Here is a 25,104-nt window from a genome sequence, read left to right as displayed (position 1 = left end):
CGGCGAAGCTGGTCTCCTTCCCCGGTTTGCTCTCGCGTTCCCCGAGCAAGCAGGTCTCCTTCCCTGCGGTTTGCAGGGTGGTTCGGGGACCGCGAGAGCAAACCGCGGCGAAGCTGGTCTCCTTTCCCGGTTTGCTCTCGCGTTCCCCGAACCCGAGCAAGCAGGTCTCCTTCCCTCCGGTTTGCAGGGTGGTTCGCGGAACGCGAGAGCAAACCGCGGCGAAGCTGGTCTCCTTCCCCGGTTTGCTCTCGCGTTCCCCGAGCAAGCAGGTCTCCTTCCCTGCGGTTTGCAGGGTGGTTCGGGGAACGCGAGAGCAAACCGCGGCGAAGCTGGTCTCCTTTCCCGGTTTGCTCTCGTGTTCCCCGAACCCGAGCAAGCAGGTCTCCTTCCCTCCGGTTTGCAGGGTGGTTCGCGGAACGCGAGAGCAAACCGCGGCGAAGCTGGTCTCCTTTCCCGGTTTGCTCTCGCGTTCCCCGAAAGCCCTTGAAGCCGCCCAACAGCGCTGCAGTGTGGCCACATCTAACACCACTTGCAGCGCTGGTTGCTGTAAGTGTGGCCACTCTGCAGCGCTGGCCCTATACAGCTGTACAAATACAGCTGTAACAACCAGCGCTGCAAAATTTTAGATGTAGACATGGCCTTAGAGGGCAAAACCTCCCTGTCTGACGAGAGCTTTCAGCCATCCAACTCTTACTAGCTCAACTCCTCATTTGCTATTAAAAGGATCCTTTATTTCACTTTGATTCTACAAGGAAAGGTATTTCTTTAATCACCATCTTCCAAAGCTTTAAATTAGGCACAAATGATCATTAATTTACAAAGATTACTAACTAGAAATTGTTACATTTACTCAGTAGTTATTGAGACCTGTACTGCTTTAAACTGGCTCAATTTAATGCCTCCCCATTACAAGTAAAACTGCCATTGCTAATTGAACTGAAGCAATTGATGCAGTCTAGTGGAAGAATAGCCTGGGGAGAAGTGTCATATTTCAAGGGGAAACATTGCTGATGGGTGGAAAAACAAAAGGCACAGGCAACTTGATTTTCTAGTTTGGAGTTTTATTAAATCAAACGTTTGTGAGAGCTGGACTTTTGGTGCCCTGACTGAGATCACATAAGAGGGCTGTATGTGAGATGGATTTGTAAATAGGACTTTCACTCATAAATTGGAATTTCTCTAATTTAAGAAGTTCACTTTAAAAAGAAATGATACTGAACATCCTATCCTCATTCATGGGTCAAACTGAGTTTATAAAAAAAATATTCTCCTAAGCCCTGTTCTCCTCTCACTTGAGATGCCACTCAAAGCTGCTTGTGCAGATCTTCACAAGTTAATTTACCCTGAACTTTCTTGTATGGTTTGATCAACAGTCAAATAATCAACTTTATTTTTTGAAAAACAAAGGATTTAAAAGGAGTATTCTGTCAAAGTGAAAACTTTTTTAAAAAAAAAATGACTGCAAATTTAAAAATGCTTCCAGCTTTTTTTTGCTCCTCTGTTGATGTTTATAATGGTATTTTCATCAAAGGAGAAACTGTGGATACACAAAGTGCTATTAAATGCACAAAGTAAATCAACCGCAAAAACAGATTTATTTTCTTTGCAAGCACTTTTAAATTATAGGAACCTACGGGGTTACATTTAACTATAGATGTTACAAAATTTTCATGCAATTAGGATTTTGTTTCCTCCTTGATAATATTTTTGAATAATGTTGATATTTAAATTATAATAAAGCCTCAGATTCAATACCCTATTGAAATGCAGTTCACATATCTCAGAGTTATTGTGTCAGGCTGGCAGTAGACTTGGGTAGACGTTCTTTTTACATTCTGCTCTCAATTTGAGCGGTCTTTGCAACAGCTGGACTGCTGCTACTGGAGGGGCACCAGTTGATGTATTTATTTTTAAATGAAATAAATATTGGAACATACTTATTGGCAGAGGTCTTAATCTCACTGACATGAAGTCAAAGGCCTGGAACTCTGCTTCAATAGTCTTTAAAAATAAACAGCAGGACTAGGAACTGTTTAAAATGTAAGACCTTATGCAGGAAGGAAGAGGACTGTGAAAGAGCCTTTTGCAGTCTCTGTTAGGAGGACACAATACTGGTAAATCCACACAAAGTTGAAATTTTGAGCCTAAGTACAAATGCTATGTATGTATGCTTAAAAAAAAAACCCCAAAAGACCTGTAGCCCATATAACCAACCTTACCATGAATGTGAAGAAAGAAAGGAAAATTCAGGATCCATACACACAACCATTGTGTTGGGTTGAGAGGAGGGGATTTTTATGAGCTGGAACAGAGATTGAATCCTTCCCTGGGATATAGAGCAGTAGTAGATGCTTCAGAGCTTTGACGTTGCAGTAACCACTGTGGCTAACGTGCACCTCCTTGTAATTATAAGTTTGCTGTTATGTTTATGCAAGACTAATGGAGAAGCTCCTGCAGGCCACAGTTACCTACTGTGCTGGGGGTATAGACCTAACCACCTAGTGTCTAAATAAAGACTGCTGTTATAAAGTACTGTAATCAGCTTGCTAGTATGTATCTGCACTTTTGTCCCCTATTGGGTGGAATCAGACATGCACAGCTGTACGCCTACCTCCCAACAGTGTTTGTCCTTTAGCTCAAGGAGTAGAGGGCCTGTGCTTTTGCAGCAGGAGAACTGAATTCTATCCCTGCTGGTACCATAAAATTCAGAGTGGTCCTGATGTCCAGAGCAGCAACAATTTGTGTGCAATTCTAGATGGATTTGTTTTAATACGTATGCAATAAAATGTCATAGAAACAAAACACTTCATTCGCTGAATTGGGAAAAAAAGGAAATACAGAAAGACAGCTTTAAAATAAATTACACAAAGGAATATGGGTAGTCCAGGAGCAGCAGCATTACAGCAAATACTCAAATCAGCACTGGTAATTCATGCATTGATGATGATGGATTGGTTTTTCTAGTGCCTTTTATGAGAGGATCTTACGGTGGTTTACAAACATAGTGTGATTAACAGTCTCAACAGGAAAAGCGTCCATACTTTTCTGTGCATTCAACAATGTAACAAGCTAAGTATAAATATTTAAACAATAGGACCTCATCTGAGTAGCACTCAACTGTATAAAATCAGAAAGCAGTTGTAGATGGGTCAGGATTACAAGGACACCTAAATGAAGAAAAAAAGTCTCTATTTAAATCTCATGCTTACAGTCTTTCAAAGGGACAGATGCTAAAGTGATGTGTGTACCTAGATTATGCTGCTGCCGCCATGAATTCACTTAATGTCTGAACTGGCAAGTATAGGAATAATGCTATAAGCAATACCCTGTGAACATATGTCAAAAAATAAGTTTAGTATTATATCTGAGATTTTAAGTGGAAAGAAGTCCAGAGCAGAGGTTATCTTAATGACTTTTCTCTTGTGCCATATGCCTCCTAGATGAAATTCATCCTGGGCTGGCAGACCTGAAGTACTCCTGCATATGTGGGTATGGAATCTAAATGGTGAGGAGGATGAAGCGGAGGGATTTTGGATCCATGTTTTCACAGATGTATTAAGTGACTGCTTCACCTAGTTCTTTACCCACAGAACCTAAGTAGATATGACATAAGTAGGTAATGAGCTGGTCCGTCAGCGACTTTTAGTTAAAGCATTTTGAGATCTGCTAAAAAGTGCTATATAATAGCTAAGATGAATCTTATTTTGAAGTTAAATGTATACATGTGTAAGTATGGAAAAGGAGTCTAAAACTGCATATTTGACAAATTATGGGGGGAGTCCTTCCTTCAAACTATTAACTACAGTTTTGGTAAGTAATTATTGCACAAAGATCAAAGGAAGAAACCAAAGAAAGGAACAAAGCCAACAACAGCTGATATACTTGTCACAAATTGTCATTCAGCCACAAGTGTATTTCAAGTCTAATCTCAGGCATCAGACCAGGAAATACATCTCACAGATGTTGACAAATTCCTCACATCCTGTTAACTCCTCAGTTTAACACTGCCATCTATTCACTGCCCAAAAACTTCACTAATATAGAGTCAAGGTTGACTAGCACTGCCTCCTACTCTTGTACACTAGCAAGTTCACTGATACTTAAACCACTAAAATCCAGTAAATATAGAGATATGTATGCACCAGCCCTGCCCTACAACCTTAACTGTGCCACTATTGAGTGATGCTCCAACCTTCCTTGATTGATGTAACACCCTATGCTTTCAGATGCTATATAGTTCTGTGAGGTTGCAGCACATAGGTACAGTAGGAAAAACTGTCAAGACTGTCCTCACAAAAGCAGACGTTGCATTTAGGGTAGTATGTACGTCTGGCAGCTATGTACAGCATGTCTGGCCTGTCCTTGAGCACTTCATCCACTCTGCATAAACTGCTGCCAGGTGTCACCAACCTTAACGATTCCACTGTGGAACATCACCTGTGCTTACTTCTGCCTTCTAATCTCTGCATCAATCAGTACAGATAGCCCTCATTCTGTGAAGGGCAGATGGGGAACATATAGATGACAGAGGATGCAGTTCAGGGAGATATACCCCATAAATGACCTGTTTATTTAGTCCGTGCTTACGACAGGGCAGTCCTGGCTGAAACATAGAGGCAATCAGTGGTGGCTGTTACCAGTGCCAGGGGGTAGAGTTCAGGTTGCGGGGCAGTGCATTCTGCATTGCCTGGTGTCTGATGGAGAGGAGCACAACGTGTTCTGGAGGGGCAGCAACCAAGCCTGCACGACCTCAAAGTTTTAGGTACTGAATGTTGGCAACTGCATCTGAGGGTCGCAGCACATCAAGTGGGCACGTCTTCTCCGGCAGGGGGAGCCTCAACTCCTCCCCTTCGCTCTGCCCCTATCACGTGGCGGGATCCCGCGCCTTCCCTTGAGAAGGCGGAGCTTGTGTCTGTTGCCTTCGCCCGGGTCACGTGGTGGGGTCCGCAGGCCGGGCCTGGGGGTCACGTGGCCGGCGGCGGGGCTGTGCGAGCGCGATGTCTGCTGGGTAATCCGAATGCCCGGCTGCGGGAGGAGCTGGGCTGGAGTCGCTGTCTGAGGAGCCAGCCAGCGGGACCCGACACTGCCGGGCCGCACCGGGACCCGGCCGCACGCCCAGCCCAGCCCGCAATGGAGCGGCGGGACCCCCGGGGAGCCGCCGCCGTCGTCTCCCACCGCCTGTGACCCGCTCCCGGAGCTCCCCCGCCCCTCCGGGTCCTGCCTTCCCTCCCCCCCCCAGCGCCCCCATCTCGGGGCCCGAGCCCGCTTGTGGGGCCTGGTCTTTGTGCCTAGCTCCGGGCCCTGCACTGCCCGCTCCCGTCCCCCGGGTCCTGGCCGCGCCTCGGTCCTCTTCTCCTCCTGGCTGTCGGCTCTTCAGTCCTCTCTGGGCTTCCTCGTCCCCCGCCCGACGGGCCGGCGGCGGCAGCCGGGAAATGGTCCGGGCCTAGCGGAGCAGCGAACGGAGGTAAGGGGTGGGGGGGAGTGCGGGGCCGCTCTGGCTCGGTCTCGCTCCCTGGGGCTGGCGGCGGGGGCTCCCGGGTGTCTGTTTGGACAAGGCCCGTTCGCTGGCGGTGGGTCTGTGTCCTCCTTCCTCTGGAGGTACCCGGGCTTGGGCGGAGGGAGGGGAAGCATCTGCCTCCCTTCCGCTCTCGAGCATGGGCTAGGTAAGAGGTCCCCGGAATCCGCCTTCCCCTTGAGGGGGCCATAGCGTCCCCCTTATTCTTTATCCTTTCCCTTCCCCCACCCCCAAACCTGCCTTTTCCAACTATCTTCCCCCGCTTGAAACTCTTTCTGTTGCCCCTTCGGTTTTAGTAACCTCTCCCTCATGGAGGGAGCCTCCTCTTGGTCTCTTTGTAAACTTCTACCCACTCCTTGCCTCTCTCACCCTCTGTCCCCTGCAGCTCTGGATGGACTCTTTCATGTCAGATGTGACCTGCTAAAAGAGACATCAATCCATATACTGTCTAGGTTAATACATGGGGATGAGCAAGCCCCCTTATCCCCCCAGCACTCATGGTTGGGTGGATGTGTAGCCATACACATAATCTCTAGTGAGATGTGCTGGCATTCCCTCTTTTCAAGAAAATAAAACTTATATGGCTCTGGGTAAATATGACTATAGGTTGTTAGGTTTTTCTTGGTGGTGGTTTTGATAATGAGGCCGCCTCCTCTTCCTCTCCTGGCTGTTAGATTTAATTCTCCAGTAATTGACGTCAGTGCTTTGTTCCTTCCACTTTGCTGTGTGTTTTAGGCACTGAGCAGTTCTAGGGATGGATCAGCCCATAGGAGTGGTGGGGAGGGCTCGGCTGGGGCTTCCTTCGTATTGAACATTTTTTTGTTGTTGTGTGGGTTTTATTCATTTATTTATTTTGTGGTAATGGGTGGGGTAAGAGGAAGGCAGAGTTTCTGGCTTATTAGCTGAGCCATAATCAAATCTTCCTTCTGAACCAGTAGGTGATGATTGTTGTTCAAAGGCACTTGGTGATAATTGAATCGCCCCTTGGCTAAACAGGGTACAACAACTTAAACAATATTCCTTGAAGTCGGGACAATGTTCTCCCTTCTCTATAAACAAAAAGCACAAAATGCTTTAACTATAACACAGATGGTTACATTTTTAGTTCCTATATTCATTCATTTAGAGGAATGAAAAGATGATTAATCTTAACATAGTTCTGATCCAGTGTACTAAATTCAAGGGTAATAAAGTAGAAGTGTTTCTGATCCAGTCCAAAATAACTGAATACACTGTGTGTTCATAAGATCTACTGCTTAATGAAAAGGTGCCTGACACAAGAAGCGTGGACCCTTTAAATTTCCCAGGCTCACCTCCTTCCTTAACTACTGTATCTTTCAGTCTCTTGGTTTATCATGAAAATATCTGTGTGTCTGTAACTTCCACGTGATGATTTGCCTTGTCTTGCTTCTATCATGTCAGTTAAACCTGTTTACCTCAGTGGGTGCTGATCAGGCCCTTACTCAGCATATTAGTCTTTGAAATGAAATAGGTTTGTCCAAATTCCAGTTCTGTTTTTTTAATTTATATTTTCTCCTCTAGTGGTTGAAAGCCTCATCAGTATGGATGAGCTCTCCAGTTTTCTTTCCTTTTTGTCTAATATTTCTGAACAGTAATGGATTGCCAGCCCAGAGGAGTTATTGTGAAATAGGGCGTAGTCAAGTGAACTGATGGAATAGTGGTTAGCCACCTGATTTGTCAACTTATAGACTTTTCTCCAATGAGAGAAACTTTTTTTTTTCTTTTTAAAAGTCAGATGCTACCATGGGTGCCATATATTGTACCCTGCTGGTGTAACAATATGCTGTTATTTCTGTGGGTGGCCAACATTCAGCATATTATTTTAACTGGGATCTGTGGAATGACTTTTACAATAATACTGCTTCTTTTGACTTTCATTCTTGCTGTTGATGCATTTAATTACCCTATTAGACTTTAAATATATCAACACTTTTTAATATTAGGTTTTCTTTTCTGATCACTATGAACATGCCTGTAACATTTAACATAGAAGTGCAAATTCTTTGTTCCCACTTTCTTTGAATAGTTACAGCCAGTCTTAAAAGGATAGTCAATGTCAAATCTAGAATTAAAAGTAGAGTTTCAGATGCTGTTTGTGTCCCTCAGTCTTTTTGCCAGTTTAGTTTAGTCATGTCACCTTGTCCTGTATCTGAAAGGTTGCAACAGGGAATCTGATTGGAAAGGGGAAACAGTGTAACTGACTACAGAGTGCTGTTAGATGCACAAAATGAAGTGCACAGTTTTGATTATTTTCCTTGAGTTCTTTTCCAGTCACAATGATCTTGGTTCAATAGTTAGTAGAACTTCAGACAGCCTTTTTTTTTTTTTAAAGGTACACTATTAGTATTTTATATTTATCTGCAAATCAGTGTGTTGAGTTCAGTGGCACATAATGGTCCCTTCTGATCTTAAAGTCTGAGTCGCTTTCAAGATCCAGATATTTCTACTTCTAAATATATATCCCCAAACTGTGGTAAATAACTTACATAAACAGCATTTTGTAAACTGTCTGGCAAACATGGAACAGAAATTTTATATTAAAAAAAAAAAAAGTTCATGGAAACCAGAACAGTCATAAATCATAGTTGATGAAATAGCTGAATGATGAGGAAAATCTTGCTAGGTTTAGGAGCTACTTAAGTCATATTCGCTTTATTCAAATGTTTGTAAATAACAATGTTGAAATGAAAGTCTCTAAACTTCTTGAATGGTTAAACATTAGCAAGTGTTATATTACTTAGTTCCTTCTTTTTTTTCTAACTAGTGGCTGCTTGCCAGGCTGCTCTGGCTTTCTTTTAGAGCTGTAGTTGCTGTTTCTTGAGTATGTCAGAGGTATCAGTGACATGTGGCCTATACCTTAGGGACTGGAGCAATGATTCCCAACACTTCTGTGTTAGGGTATGTCTTCACTACCCGCTGTATCGGCGGGTAGCAATCGATTGCTTGGGGATCGATATATCGTGTCTCATCTAGGCGCGATATATTGATCCCCGAACACGCTTATATCGATTCCGTAACTCCACCAACCCGAACGGAGTTGCGGAATCGACGGGGGAGCCGCGGACATCGGTCCCGTGCTGTTGTTCACGATGCTGAAGTTGCGTATCTAAGATCGATTTTCCCCTGTAGTGTAGACCAGCCCTTAGTTTGGATGGCAACTCCCTTGCCACCACATATTCTTGTGTTATGGCTACAGAACAGTTGCCACAATCTTCCCCCAACATCCCTTTCTGCCTCTTTCTTGCTTGTCATCTTTTTTTTCCTGTTTCTTGTGTTAACTGTGGTTTGCTACTCTCCTCCTCCTCATTGCTTCAGCTCAACAGAAGGCACCATGCTGCTCATGGTAGGTGCAGAAGTATCAACTGGTGAGACCGATGATTGAACTTGAGTGTTGTGAGCAGGCACATGAAATTGAGGATGACGATTGGGGAGCTCCCTGAGCTGGCCAGCAGAGAGAGATGAGGGAATGTGTGTGCCTTTCAAGAAGCCACCTGTGACAGCAGCAGATGATTTGCATCAGGGAGAGAAGAGTTGATTTTATGTCATGTAGCTTTCCCAGCCATGCTGTTTTGCCCACCTCCCTTCAGGACTAGTTTAATGTGCCCAGATGGAGAAAAACTGGTTGAAGGATATGGGAAAAGGCTTCAGATTTGTTATTGTCAGATTTCTTGTCCTTACTACAGTAACTACTCTCTGCCAATTAATTTCAAACTGTTGTTTGTTGTTCATATGGATTTGTTTCAGAAGTATTGTCTTATCTGATGCAGGAATATGTGCTTGCAACTATCCTCAACATAAACACAAAAGTATCCTTAGTATACTAGTCTTTTGTTTTGTTAGATTTAAATGCCAGTATGGTAGCTTATATCAGAAGGATACCAATTTGGATGTTGTCATGGCTGTAAAGAATAAAATATTCCTAAGTTGAATTGCAGAGGCATGTGATTAAGTATATTTGTGAAGACAACTTAACAATTTTATTGTCTTACAATGCCTGTAGATAAGTGGACTCACGCCTGTGGCGCCTCCTGCTGATGACTTCTGGGAATTAGCTTGATTCAGCTCTGGAGCTCCCTCTGCAGGCCAGTGATCCGCCTGTCCTCTGTGCCCCCCTCACCCCCCCACCCCCCCCCCGGTGTCCCTCCCTGGACCCGGTTCCCTTTTCCGTCGGGTGCTGCCCCCCTGGCAGTAACCCCTTTCTCTCAAGATCTCCCCTCTCCAGGGAAACCCCCACCCTCTATCCCCACCTCCCCTCTGTATGTGGCTACTGCCAGTCATTGTCTACTCCTGTGCCCTGGGGCAGACTGCAATATCAGCCTACTCATCACTGGCAAGGTTGGGTTTGGACCTGCTGCCTTGACCTACCCCTGGGCTGTCCCCTGCAACTCCCAGTACCTCTTGGCCTTATACATGAAACAAGGAATCAGTGCCCTAGCAGTGAGTACGCCCCATGACATATGCCCCCTTGAGGTGAGGAAACATAGTACAAGGGATATAGCAGTAATATTATGAAAATAAGGAATAATTCAGGCTGAATACTTCAGCAATTTGGGGCTGGGGAAAGGAAGCTTACTGACAGGGAGAATCATTAGTCTGTGGAATAGTGTAGCCTATTTAAGAGGAACTGGACAGGACTTTTGTAACTGCATAATAGGAACAATCCTGCATAGGCAGAAGGATGGACTAGACAATTTCTTTCCATCTCTAGTTCCATGATTTTGTGATCCAAGAGTTTTTTTAATACAGTTATCAATTAAATCAGTGCCAAGGGGGCACATGTCATGGGGCGTACTCACTGCTAGGGCATTGATTCCTTGTTTCATGTATGCTTTAATTGCTGTACATTATAATTGTCACCACTAACCTTTTTGGCAAAGGTTTCTTTATTGTACTTTGTCTTAATAAGCAATGTTTATTTTTCAGAATGGCCTTTTGTAACAAATGGGTATGTATTTTTCTTCTCAGTATTACAGGACAATATATGGCTTTTTTTAAAGCCAATGAAAATAAATGATCGTGAATTTGGGATATCTTCCTCAATCTCTATTTTTAAGTGATATGCCTTAGTTCTAGGCATTATAACAGCTAGGTCTTATTACTAGTCATATGTGCACTTAATTCTGTATGTCAGGGATCGGCAACCTTTGGCACGTGGCTCGCCAGGGTAAGCCCCCAGCGGGCTGGGTCGGTTTGTTTACCTGCCGCGTCCACAGGTTTGGCCGATTGTGGCTCCCACTGGCCGCTGTTCGCTGCTCCAGGCCAATGAGGGCGGCAGGAAGCAGTAGTCAGCACATGCCTCGGCCCACACTGCTTCTTGCAGCCCCCATTGGCCAGTGAAAGCAGTGATCCACCAAACCTGTGGATGCAGCAGACAAGCCCCCTGGCGAGCTGGGCTGGTTTGTTTACCTGACGAGCTGCATGCTAAAGGTTGCCGATCCCTGCTATATGGTATCTATTTAAGGTAGGACAAATAATTGTGCAACACTTTTAAGATGGATTAAATATACTTAAATGCTACCACTCTTCAGAGAAAAAAATGTATTTCCCTTAACTCCTCTTGATTTTGAGTTTTTTCGAGATTTGACAGATGTGACCTTTAAAATTTCATGTTTGTCATACCTTCTTTAAAAGTCTCTGTTTTAGGAACTAGAATATGAAGTATAGTACCTGTCTCAAGTCTTGTTAGTTTAGAATTATTAGGGGTGTGTGTGTGTGTGTGTGTGTGTATATGTATATTTTTAATGGAGGAATGTATCATATCACTGAATAACTTTAATACAAGTAATGAGGTCTTTCATTGGGGAAAATGGTTGGGAATCATTCACACACCTACACCCAATATGAAATTATATGGTGATGGAAATTTTTTACACAAACAGAATTTTGGTAGTCCGTCCAAAGGTCAGTATTCTGAATCTTGCTGCACTTCCTGGTTGTTAAACTCTTGTCTCTTCTTTCTCCCTTTGTCTTCCTCTCTTACTTAAACCCTCTTGGTTTTCCTGCTTAGGTGGAGAGAGTACTTCAGAGATCAGGATTATGATAAATTAAAACATGACTAAGGAAGGAATACGATGGAAGGAACTAGTAGACATTAAGGGCCATGTGATTCAAAAGTAGCGGCCAACAGTTAAACCTGAGTAGGATGGTGAATTGCCTTACCTTTCTAGCCCAGGGGTTCCAAACTACATTTCACCGCAACCCCGTTTCTGATAACACAAATTACTACACAACCCCAGGAGCAGGGACTGAAGCCTGAGCTTGCCCACCTGAGCCCCACCTCCTTGGTGGGGGGGAGGAGGGGAGGGTCCAAAGCCGAAGCTCAAGGTCTTCAGCCCAAGGCGGGGGGCCTGTAATCTGAGGTGTAACCCTTGGCTTTCGGCTTTGGCCCCAGGCCCCAGCAAGTCTAATGCCAGCCCTGATAACCCCATTAAAACAGGGTCCTGACCCACTTTGGGGTCCTGATCCACAGTTTGAGAACGACTGTTCTAGACAGATCTCATTGTTTTTTTTTAATTACCAAGTGCAGCACTTAGATACAATGGTAATAGATACAGTGAAATGTCTATATATAAATAAAATCCCTAAAACAACTCCCCTAAAAGAAGCCAGTATAAAAATGTCTTGAGTGGTCCTCCACCAACAGAAAACCTGGAAATAATAAAGACTGCCATATATCAGGAAATACTTGTGTAAAATTTGTTTACCATTACATCAAGTGTGTTTTATCAGCCGTGTTACGGGTTACATAATTAAAATAAAAATTGTCAGTAAATACAAGAGTCCGAACATGGAAAATTCAGCCCAAAAGGCTGTCGTGTATTTTCTCATGAAACTGAGCATGTAATAATGTGGGGGAGAAGGATTTAAGGGACATTGTTTTACATAATTACAGCAGATACTACCATGCTCCAGCTGTAATGAAAGAGAGTAGCATTTAATGTAATGCTAGTCTCTCTGATTGGTTGGCAAATAAAAAAACAAAACAAAACAGTTGCCTGTGAATTGTTTTCTTCTTGTCAATTTAAAGGACCTTGCAATGTAGCACATAGTGGAAAAGTATGTTTATCCTGCCCTCAGTCTTTGTAACATAGGTTTATTGGTATGGATTAAGGAAACGATTTGGTCACAGATTCTGTGACTTTAATAGATCCCCATGACTTTGGCTCAGGCTTCAGCTCCCCACAGCAGGGCTTGGACTTTAGTCGTGCCCTGACCAAACCCTAATTTTTTTGTGCATTTTTACCATGACTGCTCCATGCATTTTGACTAATTTTACCATGACAAAATTGTACTTCTAATCAGGACAGCTCTATTGGTATATCCATACTAACTCCCTACTGGAGACACAACTCCACTGGTGTATACCAATTCCTCAAGTGGCATAAAATAAGCTATAGTGGCAAAATGACACTTTTGCTGGTACAACTGTGCCTACAATAGGGCTTTTGCTGTAGAGCTTTGCTGGTTTGGAGTGGTGGTGATGGGGGAATCATCCTGACATGGCCATGTACGTAAAACTTACTCGTGTAGACCAGGCCTTAGTATCCATCTGTATATTTGAGGCATACAGAAATTAAACGGAGACATAAAGGTTCCCAACATAGATACAAGCTGCTAAATCACTGTTGGCCCTCTCTTTCCACTTGGTGTTTTAGTTCAGTGTTCACCATGGTTGCACAGGCTAAGTATCTCAGTAATTGCACTGATCAGCTCCTAGCTATTTTAATACTCTTAAAATGAAGGCTGTGCGTACTACTTTATCCAAATCTCTTGGGCCAAAAAAATTGACTTGGTCTTTATAGGTGTATCAGACAAGGGTAGAATTTGTATTTAGATCAAGTTTCTCTTGTTTATTTTAGAACAAGATTAAAGCAGATAACAGCAAAGCTAGAAAACATATAAAGGTTTCAAAGAAAAATTGCACAATATAAGACTGTTTTGTAACATATACTTATTCTTTAATTAGAAACTACAGAAAGGAAATGTCTGCTCTTATCTCTGCCTTATCTAATCTGATTGGCACAACTAAACAGAACAGTGGTAGCCTGTTATGTCATTTGTAGAACCCCACTGATTCACTTCCTTATGACTCTCTTTCTGGGGTTCCAAATGTTAAGTTGTGCCTCAGCCACATTGCTGGAATAAGTTAAACACTTATTAAAAATATTGATTTACCAGGGCAGAAAATAAATGTAGTCAGTGAGTGAAGAAAAAAGGATAAAAAGTCAGTTCGTAGAACAGTGAATTCTTAGCCTATAATATCAATACCAAGTATATTTAATTAGAAGAAATACCAGTAATGCTTCACTTATACACGCCAAGACTCAGTACTCTACCGGAAATACATTTTACCAGTGGAGAGTCTTAATAATCATTTAGTCCTAAGTGTAAATCAGCTTTTCATTAGCAAGCTGCTCAGAAAGGATTTTTCTTTTCTCCCTCTCTTTCTTATTTTCTTGCAATATTTTTCCTAATAAAAGACTTGCATTCTCTTTTGGCTGAATGATGCAAGGTCTTATACTCAATCAGCATTTATCAATAGCCATTTTTACAAGGTTTCCCTCACTTACCTGTTTGCCCAAACAACTTTATTTTGTGTGTGTGTTTAGGGGCAAATCATGCTCTTAATGCCCTACACGCCTGCAGGTGAGGTGGAATAAGTATTTCTTTTGTGTGTAGGGGTGGGTGGGATAAGAGAGAATGTAGGACTGGAATGGATTTTGGAACACAGTACCTATATAGTGCAAGGCTATAGTAGCTTTGTGTGTACAGTAGCTATTAATGGACCCAGTCCTAATCAGGAGCCTCTGGGTGATGCCATAATACACAAGATAAAATAACTGTAGGATAATGTATGGGTGCTGGGTGGTGCCAGGAATTTTTACTTAGACTATAAACACCTTGGGGCAGTGATGATCATCTTGGTCTAATTGTATGGTCCCTAGCAGAATGTGCTCTTCCTGGCCCATGAATAGAGATCTTAGGTGCTATGGTAATACAAATAATGGCATTAAGGTTGGGATTTTTAAAGGACTTAATAAAAGCCAATAGGAGTTTGGTGCCTAACTCTGTTAGGCTCCTCTGAAAATTCTAGTCTAAATATTCACCTCTAGAAGGTAAAGGTAACATGAACGTTATTTCTCCTCACTTTAGCCAGCTCTCTAGAGAGATGTTATCCACTGAGGAAAATCTACGGCTTACTTGACTTTCCAAACACCATTTTCACTATGCTATTAAACACAAACTTTAAAATTATGGCATGGTCAGCTGTTGAATATTTATGCAGTACAAAACCAATATTTCAATAAAACTCCACAAACCTTAACTAAAAATCTAATTTAACCAAAAACAAAACTTGCCATTCAAATATTTCATCTCCTCATACTTGCATACTACAGGAGTTTCAGAATTGTAATTCTTACTCCTGAGGGAATTCTGCACCAAAAAATTAAAAATTCTGTGCACAATATTTCAAAATACAGCATATTTTGTCAAAATAACACTATATAATCATGCCAGTTTCAATTATTTTGGTAATTTTATTTCAAAATACTTGTCAGCAGCTATGTCTGTAACCATACAGATAACAACAAAAAAGATTTCCTCAGGAGTAGGGTTGAAGAAGCCCTTCATGCAACCCAGTTCCTGTTTCTCTGCCCTCTCCTCGCCCTGCACCCTCCCCTTCCAAAGACCAGCTGGTCCCCTCCCTGGCCCAGACACCTGCACCCCACCTCCCAGAGCCCAGCCATGGAGTGCACCCCCAGTCCAGACAGTCGCAACTACCCTAGTGGGGGCCAGTAGCTCTGCAGCACCAATTCTGCAGGGGGAAAAGGAAATTATGCACAGAACATTAATTCTGCACAAATTTTGCATTATGTAGTGGTGCAGAATTTCCCCTAGGAGTAAATAATTCTATCTGCAGCAGTATCTAAGAGTACAGTGAGTCAGGAGCAGAGTGGCATGGTTGGCACTCTACTTAGGAGTGGTCTATTGCTAGAATAATTGGTGTGTGTCGGGTCAGGGCCAAATGGGTGTGCGTGTTTCAACAGTGTGGGTCCTTCCCACATAATGTCAGCCTGGAGTCTTTTTCCTAGGGTAGCTTGAAGCTTGGAACATTGCCTTTCTAAAAGTTCAGACAGCATTAAGTTCTACTGGAGGTTGAGTACAGTGTTTTTCTTTGGGTTCCTGTTCACATATATCAGTATATCTTAGGCTGAGTACCTTGAGAAGCCTCCATTGAATAGTTGAATGCTACCCTCATTTTGCTTATTGCAGTATTCTTCTCATCTTGTGAAATTTCAGCATTTCTTGTCATGTATTTTCTATAATATTTTAAAGCAGTTTTAATCAAAATCTTATTTTTGAAGCTTTGGCAGGTTCTGTCTTACAGTAAACTAATTGGTGAATCTTTCTATGAGAGTGCAAGCTGGTATATTTACCCAGTCTCAATGTTACTTGAAATATTTAAAAATTCAACTGAACTTTGCTCAGATGTCAACTTCAGGTTTAGCTTGTGTTTTTTAACTTGATTGATTCCAGAAAAAAGTTCTTCTTGTCTTTGTTTTTAGTGTTTTTGTTTTATGTAGGACACATTAAAAAGTCATTTAAGATGAACAAAATTTAATGAAACAAGCATTACACAACTCTACCCTATTAATAGATTAAAAAATTGAGCATTTCAAGATGGGTTACGTTCATGTTCTTGTGAGTGTATAGATCCTGAAGTTCTTAAAACTGTCAAGTTTATTTTGCCAAAGCTAAAACAAGTCAAGAGCATATAGTCAAAAGCAGCTGTGTTCAGTGGCTTCAGTAGTTTGTCAAATGTAAATTCATCTTTCAGCAAGGCTTTAGTGAAAATTATATGATGACTTCTATGAAGAGCTTTACAAAAGACTAACACAAAATCTCTATCCACAAAAATAAGTCTGGCAAACTTTAGATTATATTGTTTGGTAAAAATTCACAAGACCATTAAAGTAAAATTTGAGTGCTGTATAACGGGTAATGAGACATTTTAAAATCAGCTGTTTAATGAGGAACCAGTATAATCTCTAAATTATTACAATATGCTATTGTGATAGAATGTCCATGGACAGCAGTTTCTAATTATGGCACAAACCGATTAGAGTCAATAGCAGACTGCAGTATGGGGCATCTTTTGGGCAAAAGTCAGGGAAGGAAAATGTACATATCAGGGTAGCTGGTTGTGCTCAGCGAAAAAGAATTAGAGTGGGATATAGTTGATGTAGAGTTTTTGCTTGAACTTAGTAGACTACTGACTGAGAAGTTGGAAGCTGGAGAATGGGTTGCTGATCTTCATAGCTGAATCATATTACTGTTCTGGAGAGATGATTGATATACATTGCAAAAGCTGTATATTTTATGGAGAGTTCCTTTGCTATTTTAGATGGAAAGATAGATTGCTCAGAAGTAAGGAATATGTACTAGCTTTTAGAGCAGCATGAGATACATCATCCATGTTTAATGCTGCTTAGACATAATGATTGAATTATGAAGAATATGGTTTTTGTTTCACAGTCTGATCCAGGAGGTTTGTGTAAAAGATCACTATGTTAACAGCTTACACTAAGAGAGAGCTCAGATTGTTGAGTATGATCCGTCAGCATTGGATTGTAGATGGGGAGGAAAGGTATAACATGAGAAGAGAGAAATTAGAGTTCAGTCATAAAATTTTAAATAAAGGCTTGGATGAGGGAGTGTGTGGGAGATAAGGGAATGTCTGACCTCTCAAATGGAGGTAAAATGACAGGAAACCAAGAGTGGGGGTGGGGAGGAATGCTGGCTAATGCAGCACAAGTTCTCTATCTGTTATGGAACCTGTCACACCTGCTTACCGAAAAGGATTTATGTAGCTAAATGAATATTTACTAACATTTCTAACATGTTTTGAGGTAAGTACCTGTTATTGTTCTAAATATTTGATATTGAATGCTGTTAGTGTCTCTGTGGCTGCTGCAGTTCTATTGCTGTTTCCTAGCAATCTGGTGACAGAACCTGTGACCAAGTGATGTTTAGCATTAATGATTATGCTAGAAAGTTTTAACCTTTAATCCTTTTTAATGCCATGTTGGGAACGCCTTCATGTATGAGGACTGCAGCTCTCCTGCCATGCTACAGCATGCTCTGCAGCCTCATCCTCCTGCTCCCAGCTGACAGGTAGCTGCAGCTCCTGTTGCTTGTTCAGTTATATGCATTCTGTGTGTAGCCTACTGGCTGGCCTGCAGCCACACATGGTCCTTCCATCTACCAGATTCTCTCTGCTTCTACTTTTGCATTCCTCACCCACCTACTAGCCTAGCTACATCTCCTTCTTCAACAATTCTCTTCTTCCCCATTTCAACCTAGAATTTCCCAAGGTACCATTCTCCTCCTTACCATGCCTTTCCCAGCTGCCATTAATTTCTCCTCCTTCCCCTCCCAGCATTCTTAAATTTAAAAGGGAAAGTTTGAGTAACTGACTTGGACTTCATTTATCAAAAAAACTCAAGTCTCCAGCCATTCTCATAAAACCAACAGCAAATAACAAGGTTGAGACTTCCTGTTGAATTTTGTTTTTGGTTAGTGGTTAGCGCAAGGGGTACTAGGAATCAGAACCCAACAATCATATTGTCTGTTCTTCCGCTAGGTGAGTCACTTAACCTCTTACTATTCCTGTAAAACTACTACTGTACTTTAATATGGAAAAATATAACCTGGCAGACAAATTCTAGACTTAAAAAGGGTACTTAACCCCAGTCAAGTCTCAAATATTAAAAGAAATTCAGCTTATTGGAAATAGCATAACTTGTTAGATTTATTGGCTCTGCTCTGTGACGAGCCCAAGGAGAACTTGTGCAATTGCTTTCTGAATGATATTTAAACTCTATTCTGCATGGGCACTGTTACAGGTATTGTGGTGATATACATTTTATGCATTTAGCAAGACCTTGCCTGCACTAAGAATGGTAGGAGATATAATTCACTTCACTATACTTTGCAACTCAGTTTTCAGGAACAGTGGAAGAAATTGGGCATTTTTATCACCATAATCTAATCAGTTATGAGTACGGTAAAAATGCTCAGATTCTTTATATGATACTGTCATTGCTCATACCATTCCATCCACAGATCGATTCTGCAGTTTTTGCAGAAGGCATGCTGACTTGTCAACCAGAGGGAAGCCTGGGTGTTAGAGGATGGCAAAAAAAATTACTTGGAAGGGATGCTGTCTATTCAGCTCCCTTTTCTTGGCATGTGGGAGATCAGGGAAAGGAGTTCGGTCTCCTGTTCTGAGACTGAAACTAGAAAGAGGTAGGAGCCCTGGGTCTCTCCAGTCCAAGGAGTTCTGGGATTGGCTTTGGAAAAAGCCACTCCAAGAGCCTGGAAAGTGGCCTAAGTAGACAACAAGGTGTCTGAGTAAAGTACCCTGAGGAGAGGATGTCATTTGGCAAAACAGCCAGACATAGCCAAGTCCCTGAGGTGGAAACTAAGAGACTGGTAAAGCAAAGGGAGTGGACTTGCAGAAAGAGAAACAGTAAGAGTTTAAGGTTGGACCTGACACCTGCTTTATTGTCTGGAGTTGAAGGCCTTCAAAAAGGGAGAGCAGTGTTGCTTAGGGGCCCTACCACAGAGAAGAGAGGAAAAAAACTAGAGGATATTCTGCTGTCTAGACTGCATTCTTGGCCTTTATTACTCATGAAGTGAAACATCTACGTAGCCCAAGAGTCAAAGTCAAAATTCACCGAGCCAATGGCTTATTGTATTGATGCAATTGAGGCATGTCAGTTTCATAGCCAACAGTACACATTGGAATGACATGGCCAGCATCACATCCAGCTGCCTTTGACAACCCTAATCTGATGAATCAAGGCTACATCCTTATGTGAGTAAAAGATACGAGTCCTCCACTGTAATCCATAATAAATAACGCTGGAGAATGATGTTAGTAGCTGTGGCAATTATGAGTCACCCACTCCAGAAGTTCTGGCACCTCTAAGAGGCAGCAATATTCTTCTTCCCTGAATTGCTGCTGCTGTTTTGTCCGGGTGATGCCTGTGAAGTGAGCTGAGCAAATTATGCAGATTGAGATCTTTGCATGACGAGGAGGGAACTTCTTGACCAAACAGTCTTGCAGTTGTCAAACCAAACCTATTTGGTCTTCTACTGCAATAGGCACAGCCACTTGTAACATTCCAAAGTTTGGCAAAAGGAGGCTGGGCAAATGGCCGAGAGGGAAACTTAGATGTAAATTGTTAATGCTTTGTCAGTTTGTTTTCCCATGCATAAAGAGGGGCAATTAGAGCCTACTGACTGTCAATTCTGCATGTAAAACCTAAAAAATTAAATAAAAGCCAGTCCAAATGACAGTTGTAGAACCAGTTTTCAAGTTTTCTCCCAACTTCTTATTACTGAAGACAGCCTTAAAAATATTTGTTAGCATTTCAGTTTTTAAATTAAGTGCTCTGTTTCAGTGAACACTGATCAGTAGTATAGTTAGCCTAAGCATTGAGCTGAAGATTGCACTTGCATAGAGGAGGGGGGAATCTTCATATAATTGGTCCTACCCCACTCACTTCACTGGTCTCGGTATAGAGGGTATATCAGGAAGAAGGAATGGTTGGAGTGCTGGTGTACTTTGGCAACTCTAGCTAAAGGAACTTGAGTGTTTTTACAGCAAGCTGTAGGTTAGAGCAGCTGTGAGGCTGTTCCCCAATTCCTGCATCTGGTTCAGCTCCCAGTGTAAATTGGAAGTGTAATGGCAACTGTGGTATACAGCCACCTTTGTGTTCTCATCCAGCTTCTCTAGGCATGTTTTGTGGTAAGCACCATTTTGGCTAGATCAAAGGATTGACTGGTATCTCCATAAGTGTGTGTAAATTTGAGTGTCTTCTCACAACAGACTGCAAAGAATTATCCTCTGGATCATTTTAGGGTGGGAAGAAATACTTTTTTATATGGCTGGCTCTAGGAAAATCTAGTTTAGTCTGGAACTCGGCACAATGAGAACCCCCAGGCATGTATCAGTCAGGGACTGAGCGTTCCCAACTCCACTATTGAGGGTATGAAAAAATTAAGATAATTTGGTGATGAGCACTGTTATAAAACTCTGGGTAGAGAATAACGAGTGATCATTATTGTTGAGAACCTTTTCCAGTAAATGGCAATATAACTTTTTTTGAAACTGGGTTGATTGAGTCTGCCAATAGACCTAATTTCCTTCTCTTTGTTTACAGTGGAGAGTCCCTTATGTCATTCTGACTGTATTAATTTAGCATGGAAGTTCAAATAATGCCTCATGCTGACCTACATAAGACACTAGAGACTAGACTATATTTATGGTCTTTCAGTGGATTGCTATTTATAGGCTAAGCGAGGCATTGCTTGTGAAGCATTTAAAAAAAAATTACCGCTTGATATCAAGTTATATATGTGGGCTGGTCAAACATTCTGACCTTAACTTAGCCACTGTTATGCAAATTACACTGGACAGATTATTTCTTTGAAACTTCGCTTCATCATTCTATATGAGTGAATTGCATTTAGCAGTGTTTCTTTAAATAAAGATTGCTGGTAGTGGAAGAACCTGCATTTCTTTTTTGCTGCAGGCATCTTCTGCCTTCTTTGCTGATCTGTGAAAATCTTTTTTCTTCTTTTGGGTGTGATGGTCTTTAATACTACTTCTTAAACAAGATAACTATGTACTTTGGCAGTCATTTAGACAGCGTTTGTGGTTTAAGGGAGCATTGTTTTTACAGCTGACATCCAGGAAAGAAACTTGTTTGTCATTCAATAGTTTACTTTGCAAATATTTGATTTTCCCATTTTTGGGGCATAAAACTTGAAAACATACAACCTTATGGTAAGTCTGGTGAATTTTGTTTAAATGATGGATCTCCTGGGTGTAGGGAAAAAGTGAAACTAAAAGGCCAATAGTGTGTAGGCATGTTGTGGTGGTATGTATTGTAACAACTCAAGTATCTTGTTGAGCATATAGGAATAAAATATTTCTATAGAAGCAGTTAACTTGTATGAAAGCAGAGGTGGGAGGGCGGAGGTAGGTATAGGAAATGCAGTGCCTTGAGAAATGTTGCAAATGCTTAAAATTGAATTTTGTACTCAGAAAAGCTTTATAGTGAAGTTCACATTTTTATTACAAAGTTGATTAAAAATATTCTCTTTAGTATAAAATGATGATGTGCAACTGTGCATCCTTTAAAGCATATTATTCCCTTTTTGTGGCATGTATGTCTTTAATCGATTAAACATTTAGTTTCTAATAGCTTTATAAAAGATTGCTTTCCTCTCCAGAATGAGAGGAATGAGTACACTTTGTAGAATCCGCTCTGTGGTTGCACTTGCCCCTACAGACTAATCTTGTGCTGCAAACAGCAACTTGAAGCTGACTAGGTAGCATGAGTAGTCAATTTCATGTTCAGACACAGCTTACACTAGAAATGTAGCTATTTTTGAAATAGCCAGCATCATTTTTGACACACTGTCAAATATTGCCCCTCAATAATCATAATTAAATGCAGTTTGTAAGTTGATGTACACAGAGGCAGCCAAGGCCTGTGAAACACCAGTGCAGAAAGCATATCTTGCCAGTCCCTCATGCCAGTGGGACATTCATTCTGTTTCAGGTCCTGAACATATTTTGGCCCTGGCAATATTAGTGGATAAACAATACTGAAGCAAACTGAGGGTGTATCCTCACGGTGCTGTATCTGCTTTTGGGTGCCCCATGACTCATTTCCTCCTGCAGAGGAACACTGGTTTGATGAGACCCTATCTCCTGGGAGAAGAGTGAGGGTACGGCTACACTTACAGCTGCACAGCGCTGCCATGGGAGCACTTTGACGTATGAGTGTGGTCCCAGCACTTCACGTACTCCACCTCCCTAAGGGGATTAGTTTACAGCGCTGGGAGCACGGGGGCAGTGTTTACACTAGCTCTTTGCAGCGCTGTAACTTGCTGCGCTCAGGGGGTGTGTTTTCACACCCCTGAGCGAGAAAGTTGCAGCGCTGTAAAGCGCCAGTGTAGCCAAGCCCTGAGTTGTTCACTAATTATCCTTACAGCTTCACCACCGTTAAGAAAACTTGAGACAATGAATGCTGTGAAGAGCTGAGTGAGCTACATAGTGTTCAGTTAACATTTATCAAAACTGAACATTGTTTTTTAGCACAGTATCCAATAGGATGCTTGACAGTGAAATTCAAATTAAAATTCGAGACACATAATGGAATGTCGTCTCATAAGAGATTGTGAGGAGAGGCAGTATCTCCATAATCCAAGGGAAGTGGAAGTTAAATCCAGATGTTTGACAGACTTGCTCTGTTCTGAGATTTGCTATTTTGTGTTTACTGTTTAATGTAGCACTGTCCTTGTAAGGTCCAGAGAACTGGTGAGAGCAGAGGAGAGAGGGTGAACCAGTTGTCTGAAATAAACCTTGTTTTTTCCTTTACATCATACTCTTTCAGGTGAGGGGTTATATTCCTGCAAATGATTTGGCTGGACCCAAAGCCGATGTATACTGGTTCATGTCTTGTGATACAAAAATATAAGGCGGTTCAAAAGTCAAAAAGGCTTCCTGTGGAGTTTATGAAAAGTGAACTCCTTTCCTAACCCCAATGCCACAGGATTCATAGCAGTAAGTGTGATGCTTTCAACTGAAGTTATATAGTGTAAAGAAGTCAAAGCCATATTAGTCATATTAATGTTTGGTGCATAAACAAGCTTCACATAATTAAACTTAAATGTTGTCTTGGTTTCAGCATTTGAAGCAAAAGTTAAGGACATGTATAAACAGGATTGTGGAGACTTAATAGTGCTTGACTTAAACAGCAAAACTTTTTTGGGAGACCATGTTATAACATGGCTTGATCTTGCCTTTGTGGGCAGGACCTAACCACATCTAAGAATCAGACTTTAGAGTTTGTCTTTCCATTGTACTTAATTATAACAACCACTAGTGACCTAGAATTGAAAAGATGTGGGGAATTTGATCCTTTGGTTGTAAAAGTCAGTTGGCTTTAGGTCTGATGAATTAAGATCCGTGTAAAAAACTAAATCAGGTTGTTTCAAGTATCTGTTCACTTACAGAAATCTAATTAGAGTTAAGGCTTGTGCTTCACATTTGTCTTTTTTCTTCCCATATTCTTTTGGGCTGTAGGACTTAGAACTCCAAACTCAATTGTTAGAGAACAAAGAAATGCCTAATTAAGGTTCCTCCACATATCCCTGAAAAGAATGTAATCATGTTGCATAAGTCACAAATATGCAAAAACTAGCAGTACAGTTAGTGTGCTGCTTCATTTGCCACACAACCTTAATTCTGCCCACTTTTTTCTATTTTGATTAGCAGCTAGTACTGCCTGGATCAGTGGAGCTACAAACAGCACGTAAGGATCTATTGGACTTTATGAATAGGAGTCCTGATCTGGAGCTGTAGTAGGCATAGAAAAAATGGCAGTTTTAGTAAAGAATGTGAAGTACTATGATTTCTTTCTGGCATCCCCACAGGGGGAGGGTCAAGTTCGTGTGGTTGTTCCCGAAAGACATTCTTCCTCCTCCCTCCTCTCCCCAGTGGATTTATGTGGGTGACAGAGGGTGAGAGCTTATAGCTGAATGGCTCAAAGGCACACAGCTTCCAAGTGACTACCTGGGACAGCAGTCCAAAGAGAGGAACTGGTAGTTGTGCCCCTCAACTGTCAACTCTTCTCTCTTTCTTAGTTCCTTCATGGCATCTCTTAGGCTTGAGTGGACAAAGGGTAGAGGAGGAACTGTCAGTTGATGGGCTGTGAATGTGTTTGCTGCTCCTCTTACAGGAAGTGCAAACCTCGGAACTCTACTTCTGGGAGCTCTGCAACTCTTTGCTCTGCCTGCCCCACAAACAGACCCACGGACAGGGAGCAGTCAGAAAAGCAAAGCTCATAGCTGTGGGTTTGTTTCATTTGGAGGAGGCAGTGGGAAGAATGAGAACCAGTGCCAGCTGCTCTCAGGGCTACTAGCTCAATTGAGGAGTCTCAGCCTGCAGAGCCAAGAATGAACTGCTATATATAACTGTTTAATTTTTGGAGCTTGTTCTTGGTACTGGGCACCAGGTATCAAGCTGATGCTTCAGTGAGATTCATTTGTGGAGCCACTGCTGCCTCCTCTCTCCCCCAACACCTGCACAAGGTGATAGTTTTCTGATTTTAAGAATTTTGGTGGGTGACCTATATACTGTGAACCCCTGGAGCAAATTACTTCAAATTTGCGTCATAAATTCTATATGGATATACTAGTTTTTTAAACATTTTTATGTGTATTTTGGGTGAAGACTGAAAATTTGCCTTTAAACAGAAACCATGTTGTAACTTTAACTCTGGTGCTGCTAGAGCTGCCCCATAATTTGACTTTTTAACCTCCCCCCCAAAAATCAAATTTTTAGTGTTTTTTAATTTCCTACAGTTTGGTCAAAGTGTAATCCTTGCTTAGAATATCACTAGTCTTCAACATGTTAGAATATATACCCATTTCAGGTCTGAATTGCTGGCTTAATAAAAGTAGTGCTATATTTATATGGCCTC

General features: G+C 41.8%; 1 protein-coding gene across 4 annotated transcripts in view; it reads left to right on the top strand.

The window, feature by feature from the left end:
- Window positions 1-5,070: 5,070 nt before the first annotated feature.
- The window catches only part of AFF4 (ALF transcription elongation factor 4), a 78,810-nt gene continuing 58,776 nt past the window's right edge, over window positions 5,071-25,104 (top strand). For 2 of the 4 annotated variants that reach the window (XM_050962548.1, XM_050962545.1), the window contains exons 1-2: window positions 5,071-5,464; window positions 23,014-23,183. The gene's annotated coding sequence lies outside the window, so the exon portion shown is untranslated. The remainder of the gene's footprint in view (window positions 5,465-23,013; window positions 23,184-25,104) is intronic. The other 2 variants (XM_050962547.1, XM_050962546.1) reach the window with 1 other exon arrangement.

The sequence above is a fragment of the Gopherus flavomarginatus genome, chromosome 7 (assembly GCF_025201925.1).
Source record: "Gopherus flavomarginatus isolate rGopFla2 chromosome 7, rGopFla2.mat.asm, whole genome shotgun sequence".
Taxonomy (NCBI): domain Eukaryota; kingdom Metazoa; phylum Chordata; order Testudines; family Testudinidae; genus Gopherus; species Gopherus flavomarginatus.
The sequence above is the reverse complement of the archived record's forward strand: the minus strand, read 5'-3'. Positions and strand labels throughout refer to the sequence as shown.